Here is a 10,348-nt window from a genome sequence, read left to right as displayed (position 1 = left end):
GATGCCAGCTTGACTTTCTGAGTCACATACAAATGCATACAGGAAAGGGCTCTTCTCTGATTGGACCATCTGATATGCAGCTGCTGTTCAGCTCTGTAAAGATCTCTCAAAAATCTTTTTCCTCGGAGCCGTCCTGGTGGTGTAGTGCTTAAATTCGGCGCGCTCTGCTTCAGCAACCTGGCTTTATGGGTTTGGATCCCGTGAGTGCACCTACCCTACTTATCAAGCCATGCTGTGGTAGCAACCCACATACAAAATAGAGGAAGATTGGCACAGATGTTAGCTCAGGGCCAATCTTCTTCACCAAAAAAATAAATAAATAAAATAAAAAAATCTTTTTCCTCTACCCATCTTAGGCTCATTGGCTGGGGCTCTGCCAATTAGACAGACAAAAACTAGATTAACAAGAGAAAACCAAATAGAAGTTCATTAACATGTGCATCATGCATAGTCATGGGAGTTCCCAGTGATGCGTAACTCAAAGAGGTGGTCAGAACTAGGGCTTATATAGCATCTTAACAAAAGAAAAGTAAATTTGTAGAGAAGTGACAAGACAAAGAAAAAGGACTTTGAGCTTCTAGGAGCTGTGAAGGGGTTCAGAATAGGCCTTCCCAAGATGTGCCGCATTGGCATATTTTGAGGTAAAGGCAATTGAGACCCTATGGGCTCAAGAGAAACTCTTACCAATTTCCTTAAAGAATTTAAGTTGGGGGCCTTGCCCAAAATAAGTTATTACCAAAAAAAATTTTTTCTGACCTCTCTATATGTCAGGGCAAACCTCTAATTACTGGACATCTGCTCTTCTTATTGCCCTGTGAGTTGCCCTCCTTCCCTCTGAGGCCTCAGGCCCCTATCCTATTCATTGGCTCAAGACGGCATATATACCACATTTTACCTTTGTCTCTGAACCTCTTATGTATGTGGGGTTCCCATACATAGATAATTGAATTTGATTTTCTCCTGTTAATCTGTCTCATATCAATTTAATTCTTAAACTGGCCAGAAGAACCTTAAAGGGTAGAGGAAAATTTCTTCCTCCCCCATGCTTGGCATTGTCAGCAGGATAAACTTCCCTGGCTGGACTCTGCTCCCTCTGAGGCTGCTGCAGCTGAGAGATCCTGCGATATCTGACAGCAGAGGCAGAAAGTAAGAGTTCTTGCCCCATCAGTCTCCCAGATTTCTGCCTGCTGCAGGGTCTATTGGAAGTGCGAGTGGGGTACAGTCTTTTTTTCTCTCTCCTAAATTTAGATTCGCAGGAGAAAGTATTTGTGAAACTATTTCGTGGGAAAAAGTGACTCTGGTAAAGATTTGGGGTGAGTACTTTTGCTTTCTGTTGATCCTTTTCCTCTCAGAGATGGTCATTGTTTTCTTTTGTCTCTGCCAGCCAGAGGATGCATATGCATCTCTGCTGGATCAGAGCTTAGGGAATCTAAACACCCTGTTCTGTTCAAAAGGGTGGGAAACACATGAATTATACCTTTGTAAGCAAAATTGAAACATTTATCTTTTTCTCTCTACTTGATCCCTCCAGAATTCAGAAATGTAGTGAGTATTCTTCTTTTCATGGCAATATAGTTATTTGCATAAGTTCGGTAAGAATCTATTCTCCTTGTAGCAGGACACAATTGAAAACTGGTTATATTACCAAGGCTTTGACTGGAATGTCATATTTGAGAGAGAATTTTCATAGACTCAGATAGGACTAGACAGCTTTAAGGAAACAAGATTGAATTTGTGGAGCCAACAAAGCCCCTTGGAAATATCAGTCTGGTGCCTTTCTTATAGGGTTCCCAGGAGCCTTACCAGCTGAGTAAGAAAGGCCATTTCCTGGCAAGCGCAGGAACCTTAGGATGTCTTGGGAACCTTAAGAAGAGAGGAGTTCACCCAAATCTATAGGTATTGCAGGTGAGTTTGATGGCAAGTCCTTGGCTTGGTTTCCTGGCCTTTAGAGGCCTTAAAATTCAATCTAGAGATTCCTTATGAAAGGTTCCAGCAAAGTAGATTTAAAAGAGCGTATATGATCAATCTCTATTCTTGTTGAACTTATGAAAATAAATGGGTCAAATTTATTGAAACTAGACTTATTTTGCAAACAAATTAGTCTTAATTTGACTATCTTCAGTAGAAATGAGGGTGATTTTAGAGAGAAAAAATTATGTTGCTGTAGAAACTATAATATATACTTGTGGATATTAGATTCTAGTTCTGTTAATTGTCTTTGAGGTTTTGTTTTATACCTGTAAACTGGACCAGATCCTGAATTCTAGTTTCCTCAAATATTTGGCTACAACTCTCCAAACTAATGTATCCAATTTTCTCCCACCTTTTGACTTGGAATCACTGAGAACTAAAACTGCCCTTTTTCCTGAAGCCTTGCAAACTGAAGCTGAACAACTTGATATAAATTTCAGAGACATCACCACAATGGCTTATGTATGGACAATCTTTATATCTGTTGTTGTATAGGTCACTCAGAAGGATCATCAGAGACATTCAAGCTGCAAACTAGGAAAATCTGTCAGATTGCCCCTGCCTGCCCTCACTCCATCTGAAAATGCTTCAAGTCAGACATCTATAAATTTCATCTGATTGCCTTCAAAACTCAGAAACGGTCTGCTCCAATCATTAACTGGTGTTTTTCTTTTGTTTCTTAGAAATACCTCTTATTAAATACCTGATTACTTATACCATGGGCCTGACTTTGGGAGCCCACCTGCATGACTGCCTCCTGATATTGGACACTGCTGTTTAATTGGACTGACCCTGTTCTCTAAACTGAGAGACCAGTTCAGTAACATGGAGCAATCTACCAATCCAACTTTTGGAATGTGAAACTTCTCATGAAGTTTCAAAGGTGGGACTGAAGGGGTTCAGAATAGGCCTCCCCAAGATGTGCCACTTTGGCATGGGGACTATTTTGAGGTAAAGGCAATCGAGACCCTGTGGGCTTAAGAGAAATTCTTACCTCTCCCTTGAAGAATTTAAGTTGGGGGCCTTGCCCAAAATAAGAGTTATTACAAAAAAAATTTTATGACGTATCTATGTGTCAGAGCAAACTTCCAATTACTGAACATCTATTCTTCTTATCGTGCTGTGAATTACCCTCCTACCCTCTGAATCCTCAGGCCCCTATCCCATTCTTTAGCTCAAGATGGCATATATACTTCATTTTACATTTTTTGTCTCTGAACCTCTTATGTGTGTGGAGTCTCTGAACCTCTCATGTATGTGGGGTTCTCGTATATGTGCAATAAAATTTGATTTTCTCCTGTTAATCTGTCTCATGTCAATTTAATTCTTAGACTAACCAGAAGAACCTAGAAGGGTAGAGGAAAATTTCTTCCTCCTCCACAGTGGCAAATTGTAGGAAGGTAAGTATATGGGGGAAACTAATGGAAGATAAGGGCTGGTTAATAAAATTTGTTTGTGTAGGCTCTTTCCAGTGCCATCTCATCTCCGATAATAAGATTGTCATCCCCTTGCTGGTACAGGAAGTGGGGGGAGGGACACCTTCACAAGTGGAATTTATGTTCTGCTTTCAGGCAGATGGGGGAGGATACAGAGGTCATCCTGTGTCTGCTTTATCTCAGTTGTCTTCAGCTGAAAATAATCATTATGCCAAAGTGGCGTGTACTGGAGTGGCATACTCTGAATCCTTCATGATACAGCGGCTAATTGCATTCCTGACAAGTGACTCCTGTTGAAAGTTGCAAGTTGGGAGAGGACACATCACAGGGAATGTGACCCCTCCACCAACTCCTGACAGATTGGACTCTCGACTCCTCTCGAGGCTATCTCACTGCTGTTAACTTTCTGTTTTCAACTTTTCCAAATAGTTGCAGTCTGCAAGAATGGATTGATAGCCTGGCTCTATGTCCCTCCCCTTTCTCCTAATACACACACCTTAGTAATGTAGTTTGATTGTTAGATGCAACTGACCCCAGATAACGGTTGTTCTTTTTTAGGCTCGCTGTATAAATGATCAGGACGAAAGGGATGGGGAGTTATATCAACCATTGAGAAAATTTTTAAAAATTCATGATTTTGTCCTGCCCAATCCCTGAAAATGATGTCTCTTTCTGGTTAAGTCGTATAAAAATATTTTTCTGTTAAAACACTTTTGTCCCTCTGCATGTAGTCTTTCCAGTCAAAAGTTCTGGGTGAGAGTAGGAGATAATTAAAAAAATACAAAGTTATGATTGTTGAATGGGAAACTCTGATTTGTAACAGTGAAGAAAAATAAAGACCCAGCACCTGGGGAGGCATGGAGGAAGGGGAGAGGGCTGTTAATGATCTTTATTTTAAAACTGTTCCTGGAAGCTTTCTTTTCTTTTGGAAGGAAATCTCTCCATGCTGCCTTTCCAAGCCCCTGCCAGTGCTTTGAATTCAGACTGCTAAACCTATGAGCACAAGAGACAGCATGGGGGAGTGGGGGTAGGGGGAGGCATCTCTTGAACTTTCTACCCAGAAAACCTGCAATATCATCTTCAATCATGAGGCAGATGAACTGATGTCACGGATGAACAAGTGTTTGGAAACGTCAGGTAGTCCTTCTGAAACCAAGGACTCAACTGAATTTTTCAAAGTGGAAACCGTGGGGCAGGAGGCCCCACAGTGGAAGGCGACACGGGGGAAGCCTGACTAAGATATGTCCTGCTTGGGGTGCCTGAACAATTGTAAACTCTGGTTCCAGGGATACCGTGTGTGTCTTCTGGGATTGTACTTCTTATGTGTGTACTTGATAATCATGACAATACCTCAGCCCAGGAAGGCAGCCAGGTCAACTTCAACTTACTGGCCAGAGTTGTGCTGTGCCACCAGGTAAACAGGTTAAAAGCCAGAAATTTAAGGAGCAAGCCACCTGGACTTTCAAGATAGACGTTTATAATCAATAGGATTTGTTTACGCTGGCAAAATTCAGGATCCCTAAAGGGCATAACTGAGGTCAATACTGTAAGATCTCACCCTGTGTGTGGGATTCTACTGATAATACCTTTGCTGTAAAGACATCTTGGCTAAGGACCAAGGGGATGGGCTGTGCAGAAAAGGGTTAATATAGCAATCCTGAGACTATGATCCTTAGGAAAGCCTGCTTGCAAGATTGGCCCTTGGCTGGCATCTGGGAACTTGGATTTTTCGAGTATTCCCATGATTCCCTAATGATAAAGGTGGTTTACTGTGCCTAAAGTGTTTGTGCAAATGATGTAGTTAATGCCAGCACCTGCTTTCCTTTTAGAAGTCTGAAATTTTAGTATGTGCTAAGCAGAGGGTGGCTATGTGACTAGTCCTCAATAAAACCCTTGGGCATTGAGTCCCTAACTAGCTTCACATATGTTGTCACATTTTGATTCTGGAGGAATTACGCACATCCTGTATGACTCTACTGGGAGAGAATTCTGGGAAACTCGCACCTGGTTTTCTTTGGACTTCACCCCATGCAGTTTTCCCTGTGCTGATTTTGCTTTGTATCCTTTGTTGTAATAAATCTTAACTGTGAGTATGACTATATGTTGAGTCCTGTCAGTCCTTCTGGTGAATCTCCAGACCTGGAGGTTGTCTTGGGGACACCTCATGCCAACTTCTTAGAATTCTCCTTGGAAAAAACAATGCAGCAGGCTATTGGGGAATGATAACTCCATCTGGTGGAGCAAAGGAGAGGCAAGACAGGCCAAGACTGGCTGAGCGTGGATCTCTCCCCAGCCTCCCCAATTTCTTATGAGGATTCCCCTTTGTAAGCCTCTCCTTCCACAAAATGGATGTGCCAAGATTCCCAAACCATGGGAACACTGGCTGGGGACACTGTATCCTTCTTGGGCATACCTGGGTTAAGTGTCCATCCCCTGGTGGATCCCAGTTCAGGATGTTATTGCAGGTATGTTTCCACATAATTGAAGAGAGACAGAGGAGTAGGGACATCAAAACTCTTCTGTTTATTATCTCTAATGAGTCAAATTCTCTCTATAATCATGAGTGAGTTTGGGGAGAGGGGTTTGTGAAATGGTATTTGGTAGAGAATTCAGAAAAAAAAAGTCCTAACAGAGATGACAGTGACCCTTCTGCTCTATAGGATATTCATATAAGGGGACAATGACAAAGAAGTCATATCATTCATCAAACTATGGTTGAATAGAGCTTGGGTTACAGGGTCAATTATGATATTATGAACAAAGGGGTTTGGGGTAAGATTCTGGGTTGGATCCTGAACTGGAAAAAGAACATTAGTGGGACAGTTGGTGAAATTTGAATGAGATTTGTAGACTCTTTGATAATATTTTATCAATGTTAATTTGTTGGTTTAAACAATTGTACTATGGTTATATGCCAGCCCTGGTGGTCTAGTGGTTAAGATTTGGCGTTCTCACTGCCATGGCCTGGTTCGTTTCTGGTCAGGAAACCACACCACGCCTCTGTCAGTTGTCGTACTATGGTGGCTACATGTTGCTATGATGCTGAAAGCTGTGCCACTGGTATTTCAGGGTCACCCATGGTGGACAGGTTTCAGCAGAGCTTACACACTAAGACAGACTAGGAAGAAGGACCTGGCCACTCACGAAAAAATTGGAAGGGGGCCGTGAAAACCCTGTGAATAGCATTGGAGTATTGTCTGATCAAGGGCTGGAAGGTGAGTGGGTGGCGCAAAAAGACCAGGCAGGGTTCCGCTCTGCTGTACACAGGGTCTCTAGGAATTGCAATCGACTCGGCACTAACAACAACTATGATTGTATGGGATATTAACATGACGGGAAGCTGGATAAAGTGTATATGAGAACTCTGTGTACCATTTTTGCAAGTTTAAGTCTAAAATTATTTCAAATGAAAAAGGCTAAAAAAATCAAATTCTAGGCTGACAATTTTTTTCTCCTGGCACTTTGAGAATATTTTTCCACTATGTTCTGGTTGCTATTGAGAAATCAGAGCTTAATCTAATTATAATTTCTTTGTAGATATTTCTTTTCTTTTAGTTACTTTTAAGATCTTTTCCTTCAAAGGCTCTTAAAAGACACTACTATGTGTTTAGATGTGATCTTTTGTGAAATTCATGGATTTGCATTTTTCATTAATTCTGAAAATTTCAGCAATTGTCTTTTCAACTATTACATCTCCTCCTTTCTCTTTTATTTGGCCTTCTGGAACTCTGGCCACATGTATATTTAATTTTCTCACTCTGTCCTCCATGTTTCTGCATATCTCTTTTCAATTTTCCATTTCTTTGTCTTTCTGTGCTGCATTCTGAGTAGTTTCTTCAGATTTGCCTTCCAGTTCAATAAGTACCTCTTTAGCCATGGATAACTTAGTGTTTAAAGAATCTTTTGAGTTTCAAATTTCAATTATTTCAGATGTATTTTTTGAAGTTCTATTTGGTTCTTCTACAAATCTGAATAGTTAAATTTAATAGACTCATTACTTTGTCCCTTTATCATATTTAAATTCTCTTTTTTTAACCTTGAAATTTGCTAAACATATTATTTTATATTCTGCATCCAATATTGTCAATATCTGCAGTCTTTGTTGCTCTGATTTTATAGTTTATGTTTCAGGTAACTCCTACAAATTGCGAGTTATTTATTTGTGTGTACGTTCATTGATTTTGTATTGTGACGTCACGTTCCTTGGACTTTTTCCTTGGGAATTCTTTGAGAACCATGTAAAAAGTGTGTACATAGAGGGGAGTTTTTATTTGCTTTTTTTAGGTGTTTGGGAGCGCTACCAATCCAGAACTGCTTTAAACTAAATTTTCAACTTGAGACTTTTTAAGGCCATATAGGTGGTGAATTTCATCCGCAATTAATCATGCTTCTCCACTTAAAATTAGGAATTATCAGGAAAGACTTTTTTCTGCTCTATCCAGGGCCAAAGGCAGAAAACACATGTGTATCCCTATCATCTAGGTCTGCGAGGTGTTGGTTTTTCTAGTTCATCCTCTGAATGGGTCCTGGCTTTACGTGGGTTCTATGATATAACCTACTAAGCACAGGCCCCAGGCTTTGTCTTCCATATCCTTTACAATGGCCTGTTAAAACTCAGGATTTAGGCCACCAGCATGTGACATAGATCACCAAAGCAAATGAGTACTTGCTTACTCCTGGGGATTCTCATGTTCCTGTCATTTCTGGACTTCCTGGAATTCTCCACTCTCTTCCCAATACAACTATGCATTTATAAAGATATGTTTTGCATACTACCCAGCTTTTTTCATTGTGTTATACAGAGTTTTTTCTGTATATATCTGGTCTGTCTTAATGCTTATAAGAAAACCTATTTAATCTTCATAAAACATTGCAAGGTATAACTTATTATTCCCAAGTTTTATATAGGGTATCTTAGGATCACAGAGTTTAAGTGATTTTTCATAGCGCCACGGAGTTACTAAGTGGTACAGATGAGATTCAAACAGTCCTGCACCCAATACCAGGGCACTTTTAAAAATCTTAATGAAATTTGGTAAATGACTCTTGGACTAATTCCTGAATCAACCTAGAAATTGTTAGGAGTTCCTTCATTTGGTTAGAAAAAGCCCAAGTCAGAAACAAATCATGATAAAAATTGAGATCAGGTAGCCTCCTGAACACAGCTCCTGATAGCAGTGTTCCACACCTAGATACTGCACCACAGGGCATCAGAGAGGAACACTTGCTAGAGGTCAGGCCCTGCTCTCCATTCTGACTCTTGAGTTAGTTGAAAGTTCCCTGTATACTCAGTGACTCATCTCATCTGTCCTCATTGTAGTCTTGGAGCTAATCACGGTCTCTAAACTTTACATTTTCCATTCCTGCTCCTGTGTCTTTTGATGCTTTTCACAGGTCAGTAGACTTTCCAGGGTGAAATAGTTCCTGCTCTTCACCAGCCATTAAGCCAACTACAGGGAAACAAAAAAACACCATAGTGCTTTTTCATATGGCAAAATTGCAAAGGCAGCATCCAATGGCAGAATGCCCACTGCTCCTTGAAAAAGCCAATAGCTGATTTCAGTGCTTCCGATCCCTGCTTGTCAGTGACTGGAGTATACATTGTTATTACAGGCCCAGTCTGGGCAGTGAACATGAGTTAGGGCCATTTTGATTGTCATCTCCTGGTTCTGCAGAAAACGTGAAACTGAGCTAGACAAAGATGCTGGTCAGGAGCTCCAGCATGTAATTAACTTCACCAGCAGATACAAAGGTCTGGATCTCTTTCCTTACCACATCTGGAAGGTGGGGTGTTATGTCCAGCCTGTGTACAGAGAACAGGAGTCATTAGAAAAGCAACTTTACTTGTTCTAACCCAGAAATTGTACCTATCATTTCTTTTTGGACAATTGCCATAAATCTTCTCTTATTTGAGCAACAGGGAGATGGGGAAGCTACTTTTGCTCTCAGCAAAAGTCTTAGAGAGAACCGTGGTCTCTTAATGTGGAAGGAAGCAAGTAGGTCCCATACAGAGCTGGAATATAACTTGTGATCACCCAGGCAGGAGTTAGGAGTGGGGTCCTGCTTTTGGGTGGCATATTCTGTATAGAAAGTTTCAAATAGAATGTTTTGAATGGAGTATTCATTCTTAGTATAGTATAGACTAGAACTAAGCGTCTGAGGTAAAATTTATCTCACCTTCACTTAAAGTTTATAAGCCTGAATTAAAATGTGTACCTCAGAGTCTTGTCCATTAGAAGCTCTCAGTAAATCTTATCTATTATATTTTTTACAATCCTGTGAAAGAAGAGGTTTTAAAAATAACAAAACAAAGAAAATTCCAAGTCCTTTTCTTTTGTTTTTCAAATAATAAAAGAGGAACAAACTCCAAGAACATTTCTCCCAATTCTCTCTTTTAATTACGTCGACTTTGTCAGAATGGCCTTAAATATAGCTTCCCTTTCATCCTTGCTGGGTGCCGTGCTCCTCTCCCATCCCAGCCCCCAGCTCTGAGTTCTGAGTGGTTAGCCGTCCTACACACTTGTCTATTCTGATCCAGTCAAGGAGTCCTATACAAATCAGTATATCCAAGTAATTCAGAAGTAACTGAACTAACAGTTAAATATCTATTAATTAAGTCTATAAACAAATGCTGTCTTCTTCAAAGCAAGATTCCTTTGAAATTTGTGTTCAAGAAAACTAATGGGTTAGAACATTTCGACTCAAAAGAACGTGTCATGGAAGAAGAGAAAGAATTTTCCTCCTGGTTTTGGAAAGTGCTTGTTTGCCATGCTTACCCTCCAGAAATAGGCCCAGTCTGAGGATGCTCAAACAAATGCAACACATACACACCCAGCTTTTATAGGAAATTTTCCTCACAAAATTCCACAAGAGGGAGAGAGGCAGAAATCTCATCCGTGGGACAAGTAGGGAATGTGAACAAAGAAAGGCTGTGAGACGTA

The 10,348-nt window shown here is 40.4% G+C and overlaps 1 long non-coding RNA gene across 2 annotated transcripts; it reads left to right on the top strand.

The window, feature by feature from the left end:
• The first annotated feature begins 1,416 nt into the window (after positions 1-1,416).
• On the top strand, positions 1,417-6,347 carry LOC131407238 (uncharacterized). Of its 2 annotated transcripts, none has more exons than XR_009220467.1 (4): positions 1,417-1,905; positions 2,467-2,611; positions 3,303-3,371; positions 3,591-6,347. It is a non-coding gene; the product is annotated as an uncharacterized LOC131407238 (long non-coding RNA). The 2 variants fall into 2 exon arrangements; XR_009220466.1 differs by having other exon boundaries at positions 3,543-6,347.
• Positions 6,348-10,348: the final 4,001 nt, after the last annotated feature.

Source organism: Diceros bicornis, chromosome 6 (assembly GCF_020826845.1).
Source record: "Diceros bicornis minor isolate mBicDic1 chromosome 6, mDicBic1.mat.cur, whole genome shotgun sequence".
Classification (NCBI taxonomy): Eukaryota; Metazoa; Chordata; class Mammalia; order Perissodactyla; family Rhinocerotidae; genus Diceros; species Diceros bicornis.
This window is presented reverse-complemented; position numbering and strand designations above follow the sequence as displayed.